The sequence below is a fragment of the Monodon monoceros genome, unplaced genomic scaffold (genome assembly GCF_005190385.1).
Source record: "Monodon monoceros isolate NGI ecotype Baffin Bay Population unplaced genomic scaffold, NGI_Narwhal_1 Super_Scaffold_22, whole genome shotgun sequence".
Lineage (NCBI taxonomy): Eukaryota > Metazoa > Chordata > Mammalia > Artiodactyla > Monodontidae > Monodon > Monodon monoceros.
Window position 1 is genome coordinate 65,348,817 of NW_021703779.1, and position 26,712 is coordinate 65,375,528.

General features: G+C 35.6%; 1 protein-coding gene across 1 annotated transcript in view; it reads left to right on the forward strand.

Annotated features, from left to right (window-relative positions):
* LOC114905600 (putative P2Y purinoceptor 10) overlaps positions 1-26,712 on the forward strand; it is a 193,776-nt gene that overhangs the window by 27,918 nt on the left and 139,146 nt on the right.

Here is a 26,712-nt window from a genome sequence, read left to right on the forward strand (position 1 = left end):
GTGGTGAGCAAAATTTGTCCTGAATACACGACATATGCTTAAATTATTACCTCTATTTGTGTTATTATTCACTAGGTTAATGCTAAACTTGGTTTGAATGGTGAAAACACAGACCAAATTTAAGCCATCCAAGACCAAGATCATTTCTATACAATTTTTCGAAGATTATTTGAAAAGTCTGTGGCTTGTGGGGATGGTGTGTCAGGCTTCAGGTTGCAAGGTATCAAAAAATACATAGATTTTTCTAATACTGTCCCAAACTACAGAGTCCTGATGATCAGGGGCATAGGACACACAAGTAGTTCATTATTAACACAAAATATACTTAAGTCTTAATGTTGGTAATATAAACCCATAAATGGAAGAAAGAAAAAAAAATCTATAAGGCTGGAAAATAAGCATTCTGTAAAATTTAGATTTTTTTGAGTTCAACCAACCTTTCTTCTTAAACATTACTATGCATCGCTCTGAACAGATTTGTGTTTATTAAGAAACTTCTCTGTGAGCAGAGCTTACAGAATTGTTTTGGAAGCATAATATTATCACATCATAAATGAATGGCAGAATAGTTTATGTCCTCTTTCTGGAAATCTTATCTTCATTTTTTTTTAAAGGTTATGGCTACTGTTTCAGAATTACTATGGAGGTTTTAAATGCAAGCAATCCTCAGATTCTTGGGTTGGCATTTATGAAGCTCAATCCATCACTCTCATTTTTTATTTATTATTATTATTTTTGTGTGTGTGTGGTACACGGGCCTCTCACTGTTGTGGCCTCTCCCGTTGCGGAGCACAGGCTCCGGACACGCAGGCTCAGCGGCCATGGCTCACGGGCCTAGTCGCTCTGCGGCATGTGGGATCTTCCCGGACTGGGATATGAACCCATGTCCCCTGCATCGGCAGGCAGACTCTCAACCACTGCGCCACCAGGGAAGCCCATCATCACTCTCAGTTTTTTTATTCCTGCAGTTTAAGTAGCATAGACACTTGGTGTACAGGGAGGAGAAGGGAAGTGGTAGTCCTCAGATATCCATTTGAATACAATGTCTATGGAAGAGGAAGTAGGGACAACTGAAAAAGGAGGAATTAAAAGGAAAAAAAAACATAAGTTTTCTAGGGAAGAAGAGAGTTCTGTAATTATAAAGTAATGAAACTTTTTTTGTGTGTACTTTATTAACCAGAATCTAAAGGCATAGCCTAAAGAGGGTTTCCAGATATTCATAGGCAACCCTACTCTAAGGAGATTATTGTGAAAGAAACCCACTTGGAACTATACATCCTGTTATCTTTGTGAACAAAAGGAACCTCAGTTCCAAATAGTCACACTTCATATTCCCTCCTTTCACGTTGTTGACAAGAGGCTGTGCTTCAAGCACCAGATGTGTGGGTTTGTGACCAAATTAAATTTCATCTGTCCACCATTAAAGAGGAATCTTTGGGCCTTTTCTGACATGTGAATCTCTATTGTAATGAGAGAGAAAAAGATAACTTCAAAACAAGCAATGATTTGTTCTTGAATTTTAAAGGCTGGATTGCCTTATATAATGTTAGAGGGAAAGGTAACAGTGCTTGATCTAATGAAATAAGAGTTCAAGAAATAGGTGAGGCTACTTTAAGGTATTACAATGACCAATTTGGGCAAGGACATTCTGTGTGACAAAGAGGATAACAGACATATATCCTTGAATCAGCTTTTCAAGAAGTCAACTAAAAAAGCTGTACATTTCCCAAAAATCTCTGTAAGACGTGTGTCACAATCCAATTATTAACCATTCAGAATCTCATAACCTTAATGAAATACTCTTTAGTTTTGTGATAGTTTTGGTTTAAAAAAAGAAAGGGATTTTGAGGAATATAGTAAAGTTGTACAATAATCTATATGATCTTAAATACAGTTTATGCATGATTGGTTATGCTGTTTACTTTTAGAAAACTTTAATTACTAGTACAGACTATAGATATAGCATTTATCATAGATTAAATTGATAGATACTCTTTATGGAACATGAGGTCATTTTTATAAAAAAATATTAAGCATCATTCTCTTATTTGAAAATTGAACTCACTTATTATAAAATTGCTTCTATAAGAAAATCAGTTTCTCCTCACATGCTTTTGTGTGTTTTCCAGGAATGTAACCCACCATAAAAGTAAGGTACTGCTTAAATAGAAATTTTAAACCACATTCCTCTTTTAACTAGTAAGTAGTTTGGGTGTCATATTAACTCTTTAGAGGTAATACTGTGCCTTTAAGTACATTAGAAACACAATATGTAATTACAAGTAAAAGTATGCTACTATTCTCTAAGGCTTTGAAAGAGTTAATTAATCTCACAAAGTTCCAAATTTACCACCAATGAATAATTAAGTTATTTTCAATTCCTGACATTTCAATAATTAACCACAATTTTGTTTTTGGAACAGGAAATAGGTTTCCTTATTTCTTTTTTTTTTTTTTTTTTTGCGGTACCCGGGCCTCTCGTTGTTGTGGCCTCTCCCGTTGCGGAGCACAGGCTCCGGACGCGCAGGCTCAGCGGCCATGGCTCACGGGCCCAGCCGCTCTGCGGCATGTGGGATCCTCCAGGACCGGGGCACGAACCTGTGTCCCCTGCATCGGCAGGCGGACTGTCAACCACTGCACCATCAGGGAAGCCCAAGTTTCCTTTTTTAATACAGGTATTACTTTGTCCAAGTAAACTGTGCAGAATTTGTAAAGTAGGGAGGGAAAAATTGGTTTACAGAAGCTGAATTTCAAACTGGTTACTAAGGAGAAAGATGGAGAGTAGCAAACTTTCAGAAGCTGTTATCATAGACTAGCAGATTTCCTGATCTTCTGGAGTTGAGGGGGGGCAGATTTCCTTGACCTGAGAAATTGCATTTGAACTTGGTCTTACACGATAGAAAAGTTTGAAAATTGTTTTTAAATACCAAAGAAGAGTAAGCATTCTTATTGGAAATCCTCCTGAGCCAAGGAAGGAAAGAGAAAAAAACTGGAAGGTGACTAATACTGAATACTATAGTTTGGCTAGAACTATATGAGGGAGCAATAAGTAATGAGGCTGTAATGAGGCTATGTAGAAGCCTAGTTCTGGTTCAAGTCCCTGAACTCACCTCATCCTAGGGACACACCAAATCTATAAATATATGCTGAAGAGTTTCCTTTGAAAAAAGCCAAAAAACCCAGTGGAGGAACCACTTCACATTGAAGAGTGAGACAAAAACCACATTGAAGAAGGTAGGAAAGGCTAAGACACAGCCTCCTCATAAACCCCACCCCATCTATGGTGACCCACAATCAGGAGGGAATTCAAAACACAAATATTCATCTTGAGGAGCAAAGGGTCTGTATCTGACGTTGGGCACCCCAACGTTTAATACTCACATCTGAGAGATGAGCCCCTGCCAAACATCAGGCTTTCAAGACCAACAGCACTCAAGCCCACAACATCAGTGGGGATATGGTGAACTTAAAAATGACTCTTAAAGGCCTCACATATATCTCACCTGCTCCAGGGCCCAGCACAGAAACAGCCCTTTGAAAAGTGCTTAGACTTTCTGTGAAAGGGACCCAGTTGCAAATTTTAAAAAATCAGTCTGAGGGTCCTGCTTGGATATTCTCTGGAGATGGAGACTGGTAGATATCATCTTCAATGCTCTTCCTTTGCCTTGCTAAAGCAGGAGCCATGTGATTTTTTCTTTTTCTTCTTCCTTTAAAAAAAAATCTTCTTTTTTTTTCACTTTGCTTTTCTTTATATATTTTTTCTTTTTGGCTTTCATTTTACTTTCTTCTATCTTCTTTTCTTATCTTTTTTTCTTTTCCTTATCTTTTTTGGCAGATGGCATCTTTTCATTTTTTAACATATATTTTTATTTTTTAACGTTTTATTGGAGTATAATTGCTTTACAGTGGTGTGTTAGTTTCTGCTTTATAATGAAATGAATCAGTTATACATATACATATATCCCCATATCTCTTCCCTCTTGCATCTCTCTCCCTGCCACCCTCCTTATCCCACCCTTCTAGCTGGTCACAAAGCACCGAGCTGATCTCCCCGTGCTATATGGCTGCTTCCAACTAGCTATCTATTTTACATTTGGTAGGATATATATATCCATGCCACTCTCTCACTTTGTCCCAACTTACCCTTCCCCCTTCATGTATCCTCAAGTCCATTCTCCAGTAGGTCTGCATCTATTTTCGTCTTGCCCCTAGGTTCTTCATGACCTTTATTTTTCCTTTTTGTTTAGATTCCATATATATGTGTTAGCATACGGTATTTGTTTTTCTCTTTCTGACTTACTTCACTCTGTACGACAGACTCTAGGTCCATCCACCTCACTACAAATAACTCAATTTCTTTTCTTTTTATGGCTGAGTAATATTCCACTATATATGTGCCACACCTTCCACATTCCACCCATGTGCCACATGGGTACATTCATCTGTTGATGGAAACTTAGCTTACTTCCATGTCCTGGCTATTGTAAATAGAGCTGCAATGAACATTTTGATACATGACTCATTTTGAATTACGGTTTTCTCAGGGTATAACACCCATTTATGATAAAATCCCTCCAGAATGTAGGCATAGAGGGAACTTACCTCAACATAACAAAGGACATATATGACAAACTCACAGCCAACATCATCCTCAATGGTGAAAAATTGAAATCATTTCCACTAAGATCAGGAATAAGACTAGGTTGCCCACTCTCACCACTATTATTCAACATAGTTTTGGAAGTTTTAGACACAGCAATAAGAGAAGAAAAAGAAATGAAAGGAATCCAACTTGGAAAAGAAGAAGTAAGGCTGTCACTGTTTGCAGATGACATGACACTATACATAGAGAATCCTAAAGATGCTACCAAAAAACTGCTAGAGCTAATCAATGAATTTGGTAAAGTAGCAGGATACAAAATTAATGCACAGAAATCTCTTGTATTACTATACACTAATGATGAAAAATCTGAAAGATAAATTACAAAAACACTCTCATTTACCATTGCAACAAAAAGAATAAAATACCTAGGAATAAAGCTACCTAAGGAGACAAAAGACCTGTATGCAGAAAATGATAAGACACTGATAAAAAAATTTAAAATGATACAAATAGATAGAGAGATATACCACATTCTTGGATTGGAAGCATCAACATTGTGAAAATGATTATATTACCAGAAGAAATCTACAGATTCAATGCAATCCGTACCAAACAACCAATGGCATTTTTCACAGAACTAGAACAAAAAATTCCACAATTCATATGGAAACACAAAAGATCCCAAAGAGTCAAAGCAATCTTGAGAAAGAAAAATGGAGATGGAGGAATCAGGCTCCCTGACTTCAGACTATACTACTAAGCTACAGTAATCAAGACAGTATGGTACTGGCACTATAACAGAAATATAGATCAATGGAACAGGATAGAAAGCCCAGAGATAAACCCACGCATATATGGTTACCTTATCTTTGACAAAGGAAACAAGAATATACAGTGTAGAAAAGACAGCCTCTTCAATAAGTGATGCTGGGAAACCTGGACAGCTACATGTAAAATAATGAAATTAGAATACTCACTAGCACCATACACAAAAATAAATTTAAAATGGATTAAAGACCTAAATGTAAGGCCAGACACTGTCAAATTCTTAGAGGAAAACATAGGCAGAACACTCTATGACATAAATCACAGCAAGATCCTTTTTGACTCACCTCCTAGAGGAATGGAAATAAAAACAAAAATAAACAAATGGGACCTAATGAAACTTAAAACTTTTGCACAGCAAATGAAACCATAAACATTACGAAAAAAAAGCCCTCAGAATGGGAGAAAATATTTGCAAATGAAGCAATTGACACATGGTTAATCTCCAAAATTTACAAGCAACTCATGTAGCTCAATATGAAACAAAAAAAAACCTGATGCAAAAATGGGCAGAAAGCTTAAATAGACATTTCTCCAAAGAAGATATACAGATTGCCAACAAACACATGAAGGAATGCTCAACATCATTAATCATTAGAGAAATGCAAATCAAAACTACAATGATATATCATCTCACACTGGTCAGAATGGCCATCATCAAAAAGTCTAGAAACAATAAATGCTGGAGAGGGTGTGGAGAAAAGGGAACCCTCTTGCACTGTTGGTGGGAATGTAAGTTGATACAGCCACTATATTGAACAGTATGGAGATTCCTTAAAAAAACACAAATAGAACTACCTTATGACCCAGCAATCCCACTATTGGGCATATATCCTGAGAAAACCATAATTCAAAAAGAGTTATGTACCTCACTGTTCATTGCAACTCTATTTACAATAGCCAGGACATGGAAGCAACCTAAGTGTCTATCAGCAGACGAATGGAGAAAGAAGATGTGGCACATATATACAATGGAATATTACTCAGCCATAAAAAGAAACGAAATTGAGTTATTTGTAGTGAGGTGGATGGCCCTAGCGTCTGCCATACAGAATGAAGTAAGTCAGAAAGAGAAAAACAAATACCATGTGCTAACACATATATATGGAATCTAAAAAACAACAACAAAAAATGGTCTTGAATTACCTAGGAGCAAGACGGGAATAAAGATGCAGACCTACTAGAGAATGGACTTGAGGATACAGGGAGGGGGAAGGGTAAGCTGGGACAAAGTGAGAGAGTGGCATGGACATATATACACTACCAAATGTAAAATACATAGCTGGTGCGAAGCAGCCACATAACACAGGGACATCAGCTCGGTGCTTTGTGACCCCCTAGAGTGGTGGGATAGGGAGGGTGGGAGGGAGGGAGACCCAAGAGGGAAGAGATATGGGTATATATGTATATGTATAACTGATTCACTGTGTTATAAAGCAGAAACTAACACACCATTGTAAAGAAATTATACTCTAATAAAGATGTTAAGAAAAATAAATCCATGCTGACTATAAGAGATTCACTTCATATGTAAGAACATATGCAGACTGAAAGTGAAGGAGTGGAAAAATACTCCATGCAAATGGAAACCAAAGGTTGCTGGGGTAGCTCTACTTATATTGGTCAAAAATAAACATTAAAACAAAGATTTCTGTAAGAGGGAAAGAAGGATATTACATAATGATAAAGGGGTAACTCTAACCAGAGTATATAACATTTGTAAATATTAATTCACCTAACTTAGGATCACCTAAATAAATAAAGCAAATATTAACAGAATTAAAGGGAGAAATGGAAAATAAAACAATAATAATAGGAGACTTTAATACTCCACTTACTTCAATGGGTAGATCATGTAGCCAAAAAATCAGTAAGGAAACATTGTCTTTAGAGGACACTTTAGACCTGTCAGACATAACAGTTATATACAGAACATTTCATCCAAAAGCAACAAAATAAACATTTTTAGTGCACACAGAACATTCTCCAGGCTAGATCATAAGTTAGGCCACAAAACAAGTATTAACATACTTAAGAATATTGAAATCATATCAAACATCTTTTTCCACCTCAAAGGTATGAGACTAGAAATTAGTTACAAGAAGAAAACCAGAAAATTAAAAATACGTGGAGATTACACTATGTAATACTGAACAACCTATGAGTCAATGAAGACTTCAAAAGAGGAGTCAAAAAATACCTTGTGACAAATAAACTTGTAAATAAAATATATCAAAATTTATGAGATATGAATAAGTAGTTCAAACAGGGAAGCTCATAGCAATACATTTTTACCTCAAGAAACAAGAAAAATCTCAAATAAACAATATAAATTTACACCTCAAAGAATTAGAAAAAAAAACAAATGAAGTCCAAAGTTTGTACAAGAAAGGAAATAATAAAAAAAGATCATAACATAAATAAAGTAGAAACTAAAAAAGAAAATAAAAAAATAATTAAACCAAAAGCTGGTTCTTTGAAAGATAAACAAAACTGACACACCAAGAAAAAAAGAAAGAGAACTCAAATAAATAGAATCAGAAATGAAGCAGGAAATGCTACAACTGATACCCCAGAAATACAAAAGATCAGAACATACTATTATGGATACTTATACCAACAAACCAGACAACCTAGAAGAAATACATTCCTAGAATTAAACAATCACCCACAACTAAATCATGAAGAAATAGAAAATATGATAGATAATTACTAGTTAGGAGATTGAAGCAGTAATCAAAAACCTCCCAACACATAAAAGTCCAGGAAGATATTGCTTCACTGACGAATTCTACCAAACATTCAAAGAAGAGTTAATGTTTATACTTCTCAAACTCTTCCAAAAAATAGAAGTGAAGGGAACATTTCCAAACCCATTTTACATGGTGAGCTTTACCTTGATACCAAGAACATACAAGGAAGCCACAAGAAAATTACAGGCCAATGTATATAATAAGCATAAATGCAAAAATCCTTAACAAAATACTAACAAACCATATTTAACAGCACATTAAAAGCATCACACAACATGATCAAGTGGGATTTATGCCAGGGATGCAAGGTTGGTTCAAAGTTTGCAAATCAATGAGATACACCACATTAATAAATGAAGGATAAAAATCTTATGATCAACTCAATAGATGCAGAAACAAGTATTTGACAAAATAAAACTCAATTTATAATAAAAACTCTCAACAAAATGGGTATAGAGGGAATGTGCTTCAACATACTAAAGGCCATATATGACAATCCTACAGCTAACATCATACTCAATGATGAAGAGCTAAAATCTTTTCTTCTAAGATCAAGAACAAGACAAGAAAAACCCTAAAGTCTCCACCCTAAACCGTTAGAATTAATAAATTCAGTACAGTTGCAACATACAAAATCAATACACAAAAATTGGTTGCATTTCCATGAGTTAATAATGAATTATAAGGAAGAGAAATTAAGAGAACAATAACATTTACAATCTCATCAAAAATAATAAGATGTCTAGGAATAAAATTAACCAAGGAAGTGAAAGACCTCTATTCTGAAACCTATAAGATACTGATGAAACAACATTAACAAAAACTTGAAGAAGACACATATAATTGGAAAGATATTCCATGCTAATAGATTAGAAGAATCAATATTGTGTAAATGTCTGTACTACCCAAAGCAATCTACAGATTCAGTACAAGCCCTATCAAAATTCCAATGGCATTTGTGAAACCTAACTCAAAATGAATTATAGACTTGAATGTGAGATTGGATCTGGATGGCAGAGTAGAAGGACATGAAACTCACCTCTCCCCACAAACACATCAAAAACACATTGACATGTGGAAAAATTCTCATGGAAAACTAACTGGAAACTGGCAGAAAAACTATACAATCAAATCTGCAAGAAGGATTTCCACATAACCAGGCAGAAAGGAAAAAAGGCATAGCATCAGGACCTCTGCCCCTGGAAGGGATATGAAAGGAAGAGAAAGTCTGCACAGGCAGACACTCGTCCTGGGGAGTGAATAGGTTGAGCCACACACTGGGTGTCTCAGTCCTGGGGTCCTACACAGAGGAGGCAAACCTCCTTGGATGCTGGGACAAATGAAAGGGCTGGAGGGGCTTCCCTGGTGGTGCAGTGGTTGAGAGTCTGCCTGCCGATGCAGGGGACACTGGTTCGTGTCCCAGTGCGAGAGGATCCCACATGCCATGGAGCGGCTGGGCCCATGAGCCATGGCCGTTGAGCCTGTGCATCTGGAGCCTGTGCTCTGCAACACGAGAGGCCACAGCAGTGAGAGGCCCGCATACCACAAAAAAAAGGGGGGGGGGGGCTGGAGAAGACTAGATTCTACTCATGAAGAGTGCATGGGTGCTGACTTGCCAACAAACAGTGTGGAGAGAGCTCTGCACTGCCAGATGCCACCTTGACACACTCCTCAATACAAGCCAGGTTAACACCCTGGCCTCACTCATTCCACACCACAGCTTGGTGCTGGATCTAGGGCAGCTGGACCCTGGGAAAAGACTAGCAATGCAGAAATGGTCTGAGGGTCTGGTGTGTGGTCAAGGTGGGGCTGCAGCGGCCATTGTCAGTACTTACTTGGGTGGTGCCTCTAGAATCCCTGCGACCAGCATTTTTTATCTCCCAGCCTATTGAGTGCTCTGGCCCCACCCACTCCACACTACAGCTTGGTGCTGGATCTGAAGCAAACAGGTCTTAGGAGAAGACTTGATCTAGAGACACAAAAGTCCTGGGAGACTTGGATGTGGTCCAGGTAGAGGAGCAGTGGTCATTGTTGGCAGTTACATGGGTAGCAACATGGGAGCCACCATGACAATCACACTGCAGTCTGTTTCCTAGCTAAGCAAGTGTTCTGGCCTCACCCACTCCACACCACATCTTGGCACTACATCTGGGCAGATAGGTCCTAGGAAAAGACTGCCACAGAGGCAACCCAGATCTATGAGGTCACTTCAATATCTGCAGCTACAATCCCAAGTTCCCACCTAGCAAATACTCCAGTCCTGCCCACTCCACACCACAGCCTTGCACTAGATTTGGAACAACTACAACAGGGGAAGATATGTAACCTTTGGCTGCATCTGAGCAGAGCCATGAATACCTATAAAGGTGGTAAATCAGTCTTATCTGAGTGCACTGGCCTCACTTGCTTCAGCACTCTCCTCCTTTGGGGCAGGCCACTCAATAAAGGGGAATGATGTCTGATTGAGCCTGAAAATCAGAGCTTCTGATCCAAGGGCAGAAGACCAGACCCCACCCCTGAAAGGGTGGCAACAGCCATGGAGCATAGAAGTCCGACCTCATTCACTGCATAGGCTTTAGATCTTCCAACACCAACCACAGCCACTATCAAAATGATAGTGGCCAGAACACTCTGAGGAAAGATGTGGCTGACATCCATATCAAAATCAGCTCTCACACCAAAGACACTGGACACACAGAGCCTACATAGGAATGTTCTCACATAAAAACACCCCTTTGAGACCACAATTGATAATTGTTTCTCTTAAATTCATAGAGACAGAGAAAGTTAAGTAAAACGAAAAGGTAGAAGAACCACTCCCAATTAAAATAGTAAGAAAAATGCCCTGAAAGAATAAATAAATAAACAGACATCATTGATTGACCATACACTGAGTTCAAACAGGTGGTATTAAAATTCTAACTGAATTAAGAAAGATTACTGTAACAAGAAACTAGAAACTATAAAGATGAATCAATCAAATAAAGACAATTCAATCACTGAGATAAAAAACAATCTGGAAGTAATGAATAGAAGACTAAATGACATGGGAGAATGAATAAATGATCTGGAAGTTAGAATAATGGAAACCACACAATCAGATTAGTAGACACAAAGAAAAATGAAAAAAGAAAAAGAAAGCAACATACAAAATTGATGGGATAATATGAAATGTGCTAACCTACACATAATAAGTGCTCCATAAAGTGCAGAGAGAGAGAGAGAAGGGAATTGAAAACGTATTTGAAGAAATTATGGATGAAAACACCCCAAGTGTAAAAATCGAAACAGATATCCAGGTACAGGAAACACGGAGAGTCCCAAACAGGATGAACCCAAACAGACCCACACCAAGACATATCATAATTAAAATGGTAAAATTAAAAATAAAGAGAGGTTTCTAAGGGCAGCAAGAGAAAAGAAAAGAATCAGTTACAAGGGAATCCCATAAGGTTTTCAGCTGATTTCTCTGCAGAAACTTTTCATGCCAGAAGGGAGTGGCATGATATATTCAAAGTGCTGAAAGGGGAAAATCTACAACGTAGGATACTCTACCTAGCAAAATTACCATTTAGGATAGAAGGAGAGGTAAAGAATTTCTCAAACAAGCAAAAATTCAGCAATACTAAGCCTAACCTAAAAGAAATATTAAAGGATCTTCTCTAAGTAGGAAAGAAACAAGAATTTATAGAAAGGAGAAAATCACAATAGAAAAGGCAAATATATAGTAAGAATTGGAGATCACTTAACTAAGCTACTACATAGATTAAAAAAAACAATCAAAAAATTGTAAAAGCAATTATAACTACAACAAACAGAAAAAGGATAAGCATGAAGATATAAAATAGGACATCAAAATCACAAAATGTAGGGGAGTGGTATATAAAACCATAGATATTTTAGAAAGTATTTAAACTTGAATGACAGTTTAAAGCAAGTAGATATAGTTATGGGTAAACATACTTGAACTCCATGGTAACCACAAATAAAAAACATACAGTAGATACACAAAAACAAAAAAGAAATTAAAGCATAATACAAAAGAAAATCATCAAAACACAAAAGTTAAAACAAAAAAGAGTAAAAAATGAACAAAGAAGAACTACAGAAACAACTGGAAAAAAAGGGTTAAAATGGCAATTCATACATACCACTCAATAATTACTTTAAATGCTCAGATTAAAAGACTGAGCATTGGATTTAAAAAAAAGATATAATATGCTGCCTATAAGAGATTCACTTCAGTGTGAAAGACATACACAGACTTAAGGGGAGGGGATAGGAAAAGGTACTTCATGCAAATGGAAATGACAAGAAAATGGGGGTAGCAATACTCATATCAGATGAAATAAACTTTAAAACAAATGCTATAAAGAAAAACAAAGAGAGGCATTATATAATGATAAAGACATCAATACAAGGAGAGGATAATAACACTCATTACCATAAACACACCCAATATAGGAGCACCTAAGTATAGAAAGCAAATACTAACAGACATAAAGGGAGAAATTGACAGGAATACAATAATAGTAAGAGACTTTAATTCTTGCTGACATCAATGGACAGATCATGCAGACAGAAAATCAATTGGCAACAGAGGTCCTAATGACACAATAGACAAATTGGACTTAATTGATATCTAAAGGACACTATATCCAAAAAAACCAGAATATACCTTTTTTAAGTGTGTAAGGAATGTTCGGTAAGATAGACCACATAGCAGATCACAAAGCAAACCTCAACAAATTTAAGATAAGAAGATAGAAATTATATTAAGCAACTTTTCTTACCACAGTTGTATGAAACTAGAAGTCAACTACAGAAAGAAAAAACAGGAAAAGAACAAACATGTGGAGATTAAGCAAAATGCTACTAAAAAACCTATAAGTCAATGGCAAAATCAAAGAAGAAATAAGACAATACCTTGAGGAAAACAAAAAGGAAACACTTTACAAAATCTGTGGGATGCAGCAAAAACAGTTCTAAAAGGGAAAGTTCATAGGAATACAAACCTTCCTCAAGAAATAAGAACAATCTCAAATAAACAACCCAACTTACCACATAAAAGAATTGAAAAGGAAGAAAAAACAAAGCCCAAAGTCTACATAATAAAGGGAATGATAAAGATCACAGAGGAAATCAATGAAATAGAAATAAAAAACACAATGGAAAAGAATCAATAAAACCAAGAGTTGGTTTTTTGAAAAGATAAAATTGGCAAACCTTTAGATAGGTTCACTAAGAAGAATAAAGGAGGACTCAAATAAACAAAAAGTGAAAGAGGAGAAATTACAACCAATAACACAGAAATACAAAGAATCCTAAGAGAATACTATGAACAATTTTATGCCAACAAATTGGACCACCTAGAAGAAATGGACAAATTTCTAGAAACATACATCATGTGAAGGAGGTGAAAGACCTATGCTCTGAAAACTAAAAAATATTGATAAGGAAATTGAAGTTCATTCATAGAAATGGAAAGATATCCCATGCTCATGAATTGGAAGAATTAATAGTGTTAAAATGACCATACTACCCAAAGCAATCAACAGATTTAATGCAAACCCTTCCAAATACCCATGATATTTTTCACAGAAACAGAACAAACAATCCTAAAATTTATATAGAACCACAAAAGACCCATAATTGCCAAATCACTCCTGAGAAAAAAGAACAAAGCTGGAGGTATGGCCTTTTGAGACTTCAGTCTATACTACAATGCTATAGTAAAACAGCATGGTACTGGCACAAAAACAGGCACATAGATCAGTGGAACATAGTAGAGAGCCCAGAAATAAACCCATGCATCTATGGTCAATTAATCTACAACAAAGGGGCAAGAATATACAATGGAGAAAACACAGTTTCTTTAATATTTGTGCAGGGAAAGCTGAAGATACAAAAGTAAAGCAATGAAATTAGAACATTCTCTCACACTGTATACAAAAATAAGCTCAATGGTTTAAAGACCTAAATGTAATACATGACACCATAACACTCCTAGAAGATAATATAGACAGAACACTCTTTGACATAAATCATAGCAATATTTTCATAGATCAGTCTCCCAAGGGAAAATAAATAAAATCACAAATAAACAAATGGGACCTAATCAAACTTAAAAGATTTGCACAGCAAAGGAAACCAGTGACAAAATGAAAAGATGACCTACAGAATGGGAAAAAAAAACATTTGAAAATCATGTATTTGATAAGCAGTTAATATCCAAATATATATTTAAAAACTCATACAACTCAGTAGCAAATAAACCCCAAATTATCCAATCTTAAAATGGGCAGAGGATCTGGGTCGACATTTTTTTGAAGAAAACATACAAATGGCCAACAGTTACATGAACAGATGCTGAACATCACTCATCATCAGTGAAATGCAAATCAAAACCACAGTGAGATATCACCTCACACTTATTATAATGGTTATTATCAAAAATACAAGAAATAACAAGTATTGGCAAGGATGTGTGGAAAAGGGAATCATAGTACACTATTGGTGAGAATGTAAATTGGTTGAGCCACTATGGAAAACAGTATGGAAGTTCCTCAAAAATTTAAAAATAGAAGTACTGTGGCTTCTGCAATTCTACTTCTGCATACTTATCTGAAGAAGATAAAAACAATAACTGGAAAGTATATATGCACCTTCATGGTCACTGCATCATGATTTACAATAGTGAAGGTATGGAAACAACCTAAATGTCCATTGACAGATTAATGAATAAAATGTGAGAAATATATATTATTAAGACATAATAAAAACAATGAAATCTTGCCATTTGCACCAACATGGATGAAACTTGAGGACATTATGCTTAGTATAAGTGAGATAGAGAAAAACAAATACTATATGATCTCATATTAGGACACCCCTCCAAAAAAAAAAAGCTATAATTATAGAGAACAGAATGGTGTTTGCCAGAGGTGAGGGTGGGGTAAGAATGAAGGATTGATGAAATGGGTGACAGGAGGCAAAAGGTAAAAAATTCCAGTTATAAAATATATAAGTCATGGGGATGTAATGTACAGCACAGTAATTATGGTGCACAATACCATATTGAATATTTTAAAGTTGCTAAGAAAGTAGATATTAAAAGTTCTCATCACAAGAAAAAAATTTTGTACCTATATATGATGAAGAATGTTAACTAGACGTATTGTAGTGAAAATTTTGCAATATATACAAATATTGAATTACTATGTTGTACACCTGAAACTAATATAATGTTGTTTTTCAGTTATATGTCAATTTAAAAAATAGAGGCCTATAATATGGAGGAACTTGAATGCACTTTTGTGTGGTGGGTGAGGAGGTGGATCATAAGAATTATGAAAATAAAATACCTTATATCTAACAGGTCTTGAGAAATAATGATAAAATATAAGAATGTGAGGGGCTTTATATGGTTTGTCACAATCCTCACAATTCCATGATAGGTATGATAATTATCCTCATTTGCTAGATTACAAAAAACAAAACAAAAAACACAAGATAGAGAGGTTATGTAATTTGGTCAAGGATATACAGCTTATAATTAGTGATAGGGCTGGGAATTTTATAATCCTGGAAGCCTGAGTCCAGAGATCATGAGTTTAATCACTGTAGCATTAGTCTATAACCTAATTCAGTAAAATATATTTCATGGGAAGCATTTACATTTTAAGGTGTTTTTCCCTTTTAATAAAAAAATATGTATCATACACTCAGAATGTTGTGATACATGCATTTGGATTTTGTTCACATTTTCCAACATCCTAAAAACTCATTTTTGTCTCTACCTTCTTTCTAAATGCTTATTTCAATCTCTTGTGTGGGAGCAAACCTTGGAGATGACTGTAAATAAATATATGATATTATGAATGGTCTCAGCCATAATTGTATACAAATGCATAAAAGAAAAACAACACTGAAATATTAAATTTGGTTATCTTTGGTAAACTTTCTTATGAATAGTTATAATTTTCTATTTTAATTTGTCTGATTTGCTAGAATTTCTTTAGTATACATATTGGTTTTAATCAGAAAATAGTACTATAAAGCATGACTCAGCAATTAGGTAAATGAAGAAAAATACAATTGCTTCAGAACAAATAACATTTTGAGATGCACTAAAAAAGACAGTAAGGCATAATGGATAGTTGGTAGACATTACATCACATAGAAAGGGAGTATAGGTTATGAAACATCCATGGAATGTATTATATACTAGATTATATACTAGATCTTATAGGAAACCTGAGATGAATAAATCAGTAATTATGAATGTGACCTTATGAGACCAAGGTTAGAATTACCAATAATGTAGATAGTAGAAAATAAAAAGGGCACTGAATAACCAACATAAGATAATGTAAGGCAATGGTATGATATCTAATGCAAATCAATTTTAAAATTCATTGAAATAGATGATTTTCTATTAAAAGAATTATCCAGGCTTCCCTGGTGGTGCAGTGGTTGACAGTCCGCCTGCCAATGCAGGGGACACAGGTTCGTGCCCCAGTCCAGGAAGATCCCACATGCCACGGAGCAGCTAGGTCCGTGAGCTATGGTTGCTGAGCCTGCGTATCTGGAGCCTGTGCTTCACAACAGGAGAGGCCACAACGGTGAGAGGCTTGCATACCACAAGAAAAAAAAAAGAATTATCCAAATGAAATAAGAATATAAAAATGAAACCATAGAACATTTTCTAACACCATATACAAAAATAAATTCAAAATGAATTAAAGACCTAAGTGTAAGACCAGAAATCATAAAACTCCTAGAAGAAAACATAGGCAGTACAGTCTTTGACATGATTCTTAGCAATATTTTTTGGATCTGTCATCTTGAGCAGGTGAAACAAAATTAAAAAATAAACAAATTGGATGTAACTAAATGCAAAAGCTTTTACACAGTGAAGGAAACCATCAACAAAACAAAAAGAAAACCTACAGAATGAGAGATGATATTTGCAAATGTTACTTCTGATAAGGGGTTAATATCCAAAATATATAGATATCAATACCCAAAAAGCAAACCGATTAAAAAATGTGCAGAAGATGCAATTAGCCACTTTTCCAAAGAAGACATACAGATGTTCAATAGGCACATGAAAAGATGCTCAATATCACAAAGCATTAGGGAAATGCAAATCAAAACCACAATGAGATATCACCTTAAATCTGTCAGAATGGCTATCTTCAAAAGAGAGCAAATAATAAATGTTGGCAAGGATGTGGAGAAAATAGAACCCTAGTTCACTGTTGGTGTGAATGTAAATTGGTACAGCCTGTATGGAAAACAGTATGGAGGTTCCTCAGAAGATTAAAAATAGATTTACCATATGATCCAGCAATTCCACCCCTGGATATTATCCAAAATAAATGAAAACATTAATCTGAAAGGGTATATACACCCCAATGTTCATAGCAACACTATGTACAATAGCCAAGACATGGAAACAACCAAAGTGTCCATTAACAGATGAATGGATAAAGAAGATGTGATATACATATATAAAATGGAATATTCCTCAGCCATAAAAAAACTAAATTTTGCCATTTACAACAACATGGATGGGTATTATGCTTAGTGAATTAAGTCAGAGAAAGTCAAATACTGCATGTTTTCACTTATATGTGGAATCTAAAAAATAAAACAAATGAAAAAAATAACAAAATATAAATACACTCATAGCTACAGAGAACAAAACAGCTGTTGGAAGAAGTGTGGGGAGGGGGCAAGATAGCAGAATGGGATGAATAAGTACAAACTACTAGGTATAAAATAAATAAGACATCCCTCACCCCTATTGTCAATTAATCTACGACAAGGAGGCACATATATACAATGGAGAAAAGAGAGTCTCGTCAACAAGTGGTGCTGGGAAAATGGGATAGTCACATGTAAAACAATTAGATTAAAATATTCCCTTGCACCTTCTAGAAAAATAAACTAAAAATCATTTAAAGACCTAAATGTAAGAACAGAAATATAAAACTCCTAGAAGAGAATATAGGCAGTACACTCCTTGACATAACCTGCAGCAATATATTTTTTTGGATCAGTCTCTTAAGGCAAAAGAAATAAAATGAAAAGTAAACAAATGGGACCTAATTAAACTTAAGAGCTTTTGTACAGCAAAGGAAGCCAATGACAAAATGAAAAGACAACTTATGGAATGAAGAATATATTTGCAAATTATGTGACCGATAAAGGGTTAATATCCAAAATACATGAGCAGCTCGTGCAAATCCATATCAAAAAAAAATCCAATCAAAAAATGGGCAGAAGACCTGAACAGACATTACTCCAAAGAAGACATACAGATGGCTAACAGACAAATGAAAAGATGTCCAACATCGTTAATTATCAGAGAAATGCCAATGTAAACAATGGTATATCACCTCACACCCGTCAGAATGGCTATCATCAAAACGTTTACAAGTAACAAATATTGGACAGGATGTGAAGAAAAGGGAACCATTTTACACTGCTGGTTGGAACGTAAATTGGGGCAGCCACTATGGAAAATAATTTTAGAGGTTCCTTAAATACCAAAAATAGAGGTACTATATAACTCAGCAATTCCACTCCTGGGCATATATCTAGAAAAAAAGACTAATTCTAAAAGATACACCCCCCCCCCCCCGTGTTCTTAGAAGCCCTATTTACAATAGCCAAGACATGGAAGCATTCCAAGTGCCCAAAAGATGATTGTATTAAGAAAATATGGTATATATATATACAATGGGATATTAGCCATAAAAAAGAATGAAATTCTGCCTTTTGCAGCAAAGTGAATATCAGTGAATATTATGCTTAGTGAAATAAGTTATATAGAGAAAGACAAATACTGTATGATATCACTTGTGTGTGGAATCTAAAATATAATACAAAGGAATGTATATCCAAAATAGAAACAGATTCACAGATTTAGAAAGCAAACTTGTCATTACCAAAGGGTATAGGGAAGGGGGTAGGGACAAATTGGGGGTATGGGATTAACAGATACAAACTACTATATATAAAATAGATAAGATACAAGGATACACAGTATAGCACAGGGAATTATAGCCATTATCTTTAATATTCTCTAACAGAGTATAATCTAAAAATATACTCAATCACTATGCTATATACCTGAAAGTAATGTAATATTGTAAATCAACTATACTTTAAATAAATAAAGGAAGGAATTAAGGAAAGAAAGAGAGAAAGAAAGAAAAAAAAGAATGAAAGAAAGAAAGAAAGAAAGAAAGGAAGGAAGGAAGGAAGAAAGAAAGAAAATACAACAGTGTAATGCACAGCACAGGTAAGGTAAACAATATTTTATAATAAATTTATTTTATTATTTTATTTATTTTTTATTGGAGTATAATTGCTTTGCAGTGTTGTGTTAGTTTCTGCTGTACATCAAAGTTAATCGGCTATGTGTATACATATATCCCCTCCCTCTTGAGCCTCCCTCCCACTCCCCATCCCACCCCTCTAGGTCATCACAGAGCACAGAGCTGATCTCCCTGGCTATACAGCAGCTTCCCACTAGCTATCTATTTTATTTATTTATTTATTTATTTATTTATTGCCCATTTTTATTTTTATTTTTTTAACATCTTTATTGGGGTATAATTGCTTTACAATGGTGTGTTAGTTTCTGCTTCATAACAAAGTGAATCAGTTATACATATACATATGTTCCCATATGTCTTCCCTCTTGTGACTCCCTCCCTCCCACGCTCCCTATTCCACCCCTCCAGGCTGTCACAAAGCACCAAGCCAATATCCCTGTGCCATGCGGCTGCTTCCCACTAGCTATCTACCTTACGTTTGTTAGTGTGTATATGTCCATGTCTCTCTCTCGCCCTGTCACAGCTCACCCTTCCCTCTCCCCATATCCTCTATTTTATACATGGTAGTGTGTATAAGTCAATGCTACTCTCTCAATTCATCCCACCCTCCCTTTCCCCCTGTGTTTCCACACGTCCATTCTCTACATCTGTGTCTCTATTCCTGCCCTGCAGATAGGTTCATTAGTACTATTTTTTATATTCCATATAAATGCACTAATATACAGTATTTTTTTTCTCCTTCTGAATTACTACTCTGTATGACAGACTCTAGGTCAACCCACATCACTACAAATGACCCAATTCAAACTTTTTATGGGCGAGTAATATTCCATTGTATATATGTACCACAACTTCTTTATCCATTCATCTGTTGATGGAAATTTAGGTTGTTTCCATGACCTGCCTATTGTAAGTAGTGCTGCAATGAACTTTGGAATACATGTATTTTTTTGAATTACGTTTTTCTCAGGGTATATGCCCAGTAGTGCGATTGCTGGGTCATATGGTACTTTTATTTTTGTTTTTTTAAGGAACCTCCATACTGTTCTCCATAGTAGCTGTATGAATTTACATTCCCACCAAAAGGGCAAGAGGGTTCCCTTTTGGCCACACCCTCTTCAGCACTTATTGTTTGTAGATTTTTTTATGATGGCCATTCTGACCGGTGTGAGGTGATGTCTCATTGTTGTTTTGATGTGCATTTCTCTAATTATTGATGTTGAGCATATTTTCATGTGTATGTTGGTGATCTGTATGTCTACTCTGGAGAAGTGTCAATTTAGGTTTTCTGCCCAATTTTTGATTGTTTGTTTTTTGATATTGAGTTGCATGAGCTGCTTGTATATTTTGGAGATTTACCCTTTGTCAGTTGCAAATATTTCATGTGCAAATATTTTCTCCCATTCGGAGGATTGTCTTTTCATCTTGTTTAGGGTTTCCTTTGCTGTGCAAAAGCTTTTAAGTTTAATTGGGTCCCATTTATTTATTTTGCTTTTTATTTTCATTATACCAGGAGGTGGGTCAAAAAGGATCTTGCTGTGATTTATATCAAAGAGTGCTCTGCATAAGTTTTCCTCTAACAATTTTATAGTGTCTGGCCTTACATTTAGGTCTTTAATCCATTTTGAGTCTATTTTTGTGTATGGTGTTAGGAAGTGTTCTAATTTCATTCTTGTATATGTAGCTGTGCAGTTTTCCCAGCACCACTTATTAAAGAGACTGTCTTTTCTCCATTGCATATACGTACCTCTTTTGTCAAAGATAGGGTGACCATAGGTGCGTGAGTTTATCTCTGGGTTTTCTATCCTGCTCCATTGATCTATATTACTGTTTTTGTGCTAGTACAATACTGTCTTGATTAATGGAGCTTTGTAGTATAGACTGAAGTCAGGGAGGCATCAGGCTCCAGCTCCATTTTTCTTTCTCAAGATTCCTTTGGATATTCCAGGTCTTTTGTGTTTCCATACAAACTGAAAAATTTTTTGTTCCAGTTCTTTGAAAACTGCCATTGGTAATTTGATAGGGATTTCATTGACTCTGTAGATTGCTTTGGGTAGTATAGTCATTTTCACAGTGTTGATTCTTCCAATCCAAGAACATGGTATATCTCTCCAACAGTTTGTGTCCTATTTGATTTTATTAATCAGTGTCCTATAGTTTTCTGCATACAGGATTTTTTCTGCCTTAAATAGGTTAATTCTTAGATATTTTACTCATTTTTTGCAACAGTAAATTTGATTGTTTCCATTTCTGATTTTTCATTGTTAGTGTGTAGGTATTCAAGAGATTTCTGTGTATTAATTTTGTATCTTGTGACGTTACTAAATTCATTGATGAGCTCTAGTCATTCTCTGAGAGCATCTTTAGGGTTTTCTATGTATAGGATCATGTCATCTGCAAACAGTGACAGCTTTATTTCTTCTCCAATTTGGATTGTTCTATTTCCTTTTCTTCTCTGATTGCTGTGAATAAAACTTCCAAAACTAGACCAGAGGGCAGACAGCAGAAGCAAGAAGAACTACAGTCCTGCAGCCTGTGGAACAAAAACCACATTCACAGAAAGGCAGACAAGATGAAAAGGCAGAGGGCTATGTACCAGATGAAGGAACAAGATAAAACTCCTGAAAAACAACTAAATGAAGGGGAGATAGGGAACCTTCCAGAAAAAGAATTTAGAATAATGACAGTGAAGATGATCTAGGACCTCGAAAAAACAATGGAGGCAAAGATCGAGATGATGCAAGAAATGATTAACAAAGACCTAGAAGAATTAAAAAACAAACAAAAAGAGATGAACAATACAATAACTGAAATGAAAACTACACTACAAGGAATCAATAGCAGAATAACTGAGGCAGACGAATGGATAAGTGATCTGGAAGACAGATGGTGGAATTCACTACTGAGGAACAGAATGAAGACAAAAGAATGAAAAGAAATAGAGACAGCCTAAGACACCCCTGGGACAATATTATACACAACAACATTCACATTATAGGGGTCGCCGAAGGAGAAGAGAGAGAGAAAGGACAGGGAAAATAATTGAAGAGATCATATGCAAAAACTTCCCTAACATGGGAAAGGAAAGAGCCACCCATGTACAGGAAGCACAGAGAGTCCCATACAGGATAAATCCAAGGAGAAACACACCATGACACATAATAATCAAATTGGAAAAATTAAAGACAAAGACAAATTAATGAAAGCAGTAAGAGAATAATGACAAATAACATACAAGAGAACTCCCATAAGGTTAACAGCTGATTTCTCAGCAGAAACTCTACAAGCCAGACCTTCCTTGTCTCTTGTAACATTCTTTATTTTAAAGTCTATTTTACCTGTTATGAGTATTGCTACCCCAGCTTTCTTTTGGTTTACATTTGCATGGAATATTTTTTTCCATCCTCTCACTTTCAGTCTGCATGTGTCCCTAGGTCTGAATTTGGTCTCTTGTAGACAGCATATATGTGGGTCTGTTTCTGTATCCATTCAGCAAGCCTGTGTCTTTTGGTTGGAGCATTTAATCGATTCACGTTTAAGGTAATTATTGATATGTATGTTCCTTTGACCATTTTCTTAAGTGTTTTGAGTTTGTTTTTACAGGTCCTTTTCTTTTCTTGTGTTTCCAACTTAGAGAAGTTTCTTTACATTTGTTGTAGAGCTGGTTTGGTGGTGCTGAATTCTCTTAGCTTTTGCTTGCCTGTAAAGCTTTTGATTTCTCCATCGAATCTGAATGAGATCCTTGCTGGGTAGAGTAATCTTTGTTTTAGGTTCTTCCCTTTCAACACTTTAAATATATCATGCCACTCCCACTACATAATGATCAACGGATCAATCCAAGAAGCAGATATAACAACTATAAATATATATGCACCCAACATAGGAGCACCTCAATACGTAAGGCAACTGCTAACAGCCATAATAGAGGACACAGTGACACAATAATAGTGGGAGATTTAACACGTCACATCAATGGACAGACCAATGAAAATGAAAATATATAAGGAAACAGAAGCTTTAAGTGACACAATAGACACGACAGATTTAATTCATATTTATAGGGCATTCCATCCAAGAACAGCAGATTACATTTTCTTCTCAACTATGCACGGAACATTCTCCAGGATAGATCACATCTTGGGTCACAAATCAAGCATCAGTAAATTTTAGAAAACTGAAATCATATCAAGCATTTTTTCTGACCAGAATGCTATGAGATTAGAAATGAATTGCAGAGAAAAAAATGTGAAAAACACCAACACAAGGAGGCTAAACAATACGTTACTAAATTACAAAGAGATCACTGAAAAAGTCAAAGAGGAAATCAAATACCTAGAGACAAATGACAAGTAAAACACAACGATCCAACACCTATGGGATGCAGAAAAGGCAGTTCTAAGACGGAAGTTTATAGCTATACAAGCCTTCCTCAAGAAAGCCCTAGAACCCTAGAAACAAGAAAAATCTCAAAAAAAGCAAGCTAACCTTACACCTGAAGGAACTAGAGAAAGAAGAACAAACAAAACCCAAAGTTAGCAAAAGGAAAGAAATCATAAACATCAGAGCAGAAATAAATTAAATAGAAACAAAGAAAACAATAGCAAAGATCAATAAAACTAAAAGTGGGTTCTTTGAGAAGTTACACAAAATTGATAAACCACTAGCCAGACTCATCAAGAAAATGAGGGGGATAACTCAAATCAATAAAATTAGGAATGAAAAAGGAGAAGTTACAACAGACACCACAAAAACACAAAGCATCCTAAGAGACTACTACAAGCAACTCTATGCTAATAAAATGGACAACCTGGAAGAAATGGACAAATTCTTAGAAAGATATAACCTTCCAAGACTGAACCAGGAAGAAATAGAAAATATGAACAGACCAATCACAAGTAATGAAATTGAAACTGTGATTAAAAATCTTCCAGCAAAAAATGTCCAGGACCAGATGGCTTCACAGGTGAATTCTATCAAACATTTAGAGAAGAGCTAACACCCATCCTTCGTAAAATCTTCCAAAAAATTGCAGAGAAAGGAAGACTCCCAAACTCATTCTATGAGACCACAATCACCCTGATACCAAAACCAGACAAAGATACTGCAAAAAAGAAAATTACAGACCAATATCACTGATTAATATAGATGCAAAAATCCTCAACAAAATACTAGCAAATAGAATCGAACAACACTTTAAAAGGATCATAAACCATGATTAAGTGGGATGTATCCCAGGGATGCAAGGAATTTTCAATATTTGCATATCAATCAATGTGATACACCATATTAACAAATTGAACAATAAAAACAATATGATCATCTCAATAGATGCAGAAAAAGCTTTTGACAAAATTCAACACCAATTTATAATAAAAAATCTCCAGAAAGTGGGAATAGAGGGATCCAATCTCAACATAATACAGGCTATATATGACAAACCCACAGCAAACATCATTCTCAACGGTGAAAAACTGAAAGCATTTCCTCCAAGGTCAGGAACAAGACAAGATTGTCCACTCTCACCACTATTATTCAACATAGTTTTGGAAGCCCTAGCCATGGAAATCAGACAAGAAAAAGAAATAAAAGAATACAAATTGGAAAAGAAGAAGTAAAGCTCTCACTGTTTGCAGATGACATGATACTATACATAGAGAATCCTAAAGACGCCACCGGAAAACTACTAGAGCTAATAAATGAATTTGGTAAAGTAGCAGGGTAGAAAATTAATGCACAGACACCTTTTGCATTGCTATACAACAATGACGAAAAATCTGAAAGAGAAATTATGGAAACACTCCCATTTACCATTGTAACAAAAAGAATAAAATACACAGGAATAGACTTACCTAGGGAGGCAAAAGACCTGTATGCAGTAAACTATAAGACACTGATGAAAGAAATTAAAGATGATACCAACAGATGGAGAGATATACCATATTCTTGGATTGGAAGGATCAATATTGTGAAAATGACTATAGTACCCACAGCACCCTACAGATTCAACACAATCCCTATCAAATTACCAATGGCATTTTTTACGGAACTAGAACAAATCATCTTAAAATTTGTATGGAGACACAGAAGACCCTGAATAGCCAAAGCACTCTTGAGGGAAAAAAATGGAGCGGGGGAAATCAGACTCCCTGACTTCAGACTATACTACAAAACTGCTGTAATATAGACAATATGGTTCTGGCACAGAAACAGAAACACAGATCAATGGAACAAGATAGAAAGCCTAGAGATAAACCCACGCACCTATGGTCAACCAGTCTATGACAAAGGAGGCAAGGATATACAATGGAGAAAAGACAGTCTCTTTTCTCCTTTTTTCTTTTTGCTGTCAGAAAAGACAGTAAGTGGTGCTGGGAAAACTGGACAGCTACATGTAAATGAATGAAATTAGAAAACTCCCTAACACCATACACAAAAATAAACTCAAAATGGATTAGAGACCTAAATGTAAGACTGGACACTATAGAACTCTTAGAGGAAAACATAGGAAGAACACTCTTTAACATAAATCATAGCAAGATCTTTTCTTATCCACCTCCTAGAGTAATGGAAATAAAAACAAAAATAAACAGAGGGGATCTAATGAAACTTCAAAGCTTTTGCACAGCAAAGGAAACCATAAACAAGATGAAAAGACAACCCTTAGAATGGGAGAAAATATTTGCAAACGAATCAACGTACAAAGGACTAATCTCCAAAATACAAAGAGCTCATGCAGCTCAATATTAAAAAAAAAAAGAAACAACCTGATGCAAAAATGGGCAGAAGACCTAAATAGATGTTTCTCCAAAGAAGACATAGAGATGGCCAAGAAGTACATGAAAAGCTGTTCAGCATCACTAATTATTAGAGAAATGCAAATCAAACCTACAATGAGGTACCACCTCACACCAGTTAGAATGGGTGTTATCAGAAAATCTACCAACAACGAATGCTGGAGAGAATGTGGAGAAAAGGGAACCCTCTTGCACTATTGGTGGGAATGTAAATTGATACAGCCACTATGGACAACAGTATGGATGTTCCTTAAAAAACTAAAAATAAAATTACCGTATGATCCAGCAATCCCACTACTGGGCATATACCCAGAGAAAACCATTATTCCAAAAGACACATGCACCCCAATATTCATTGCAGCACTATTTACAATAGCCACGTTTTG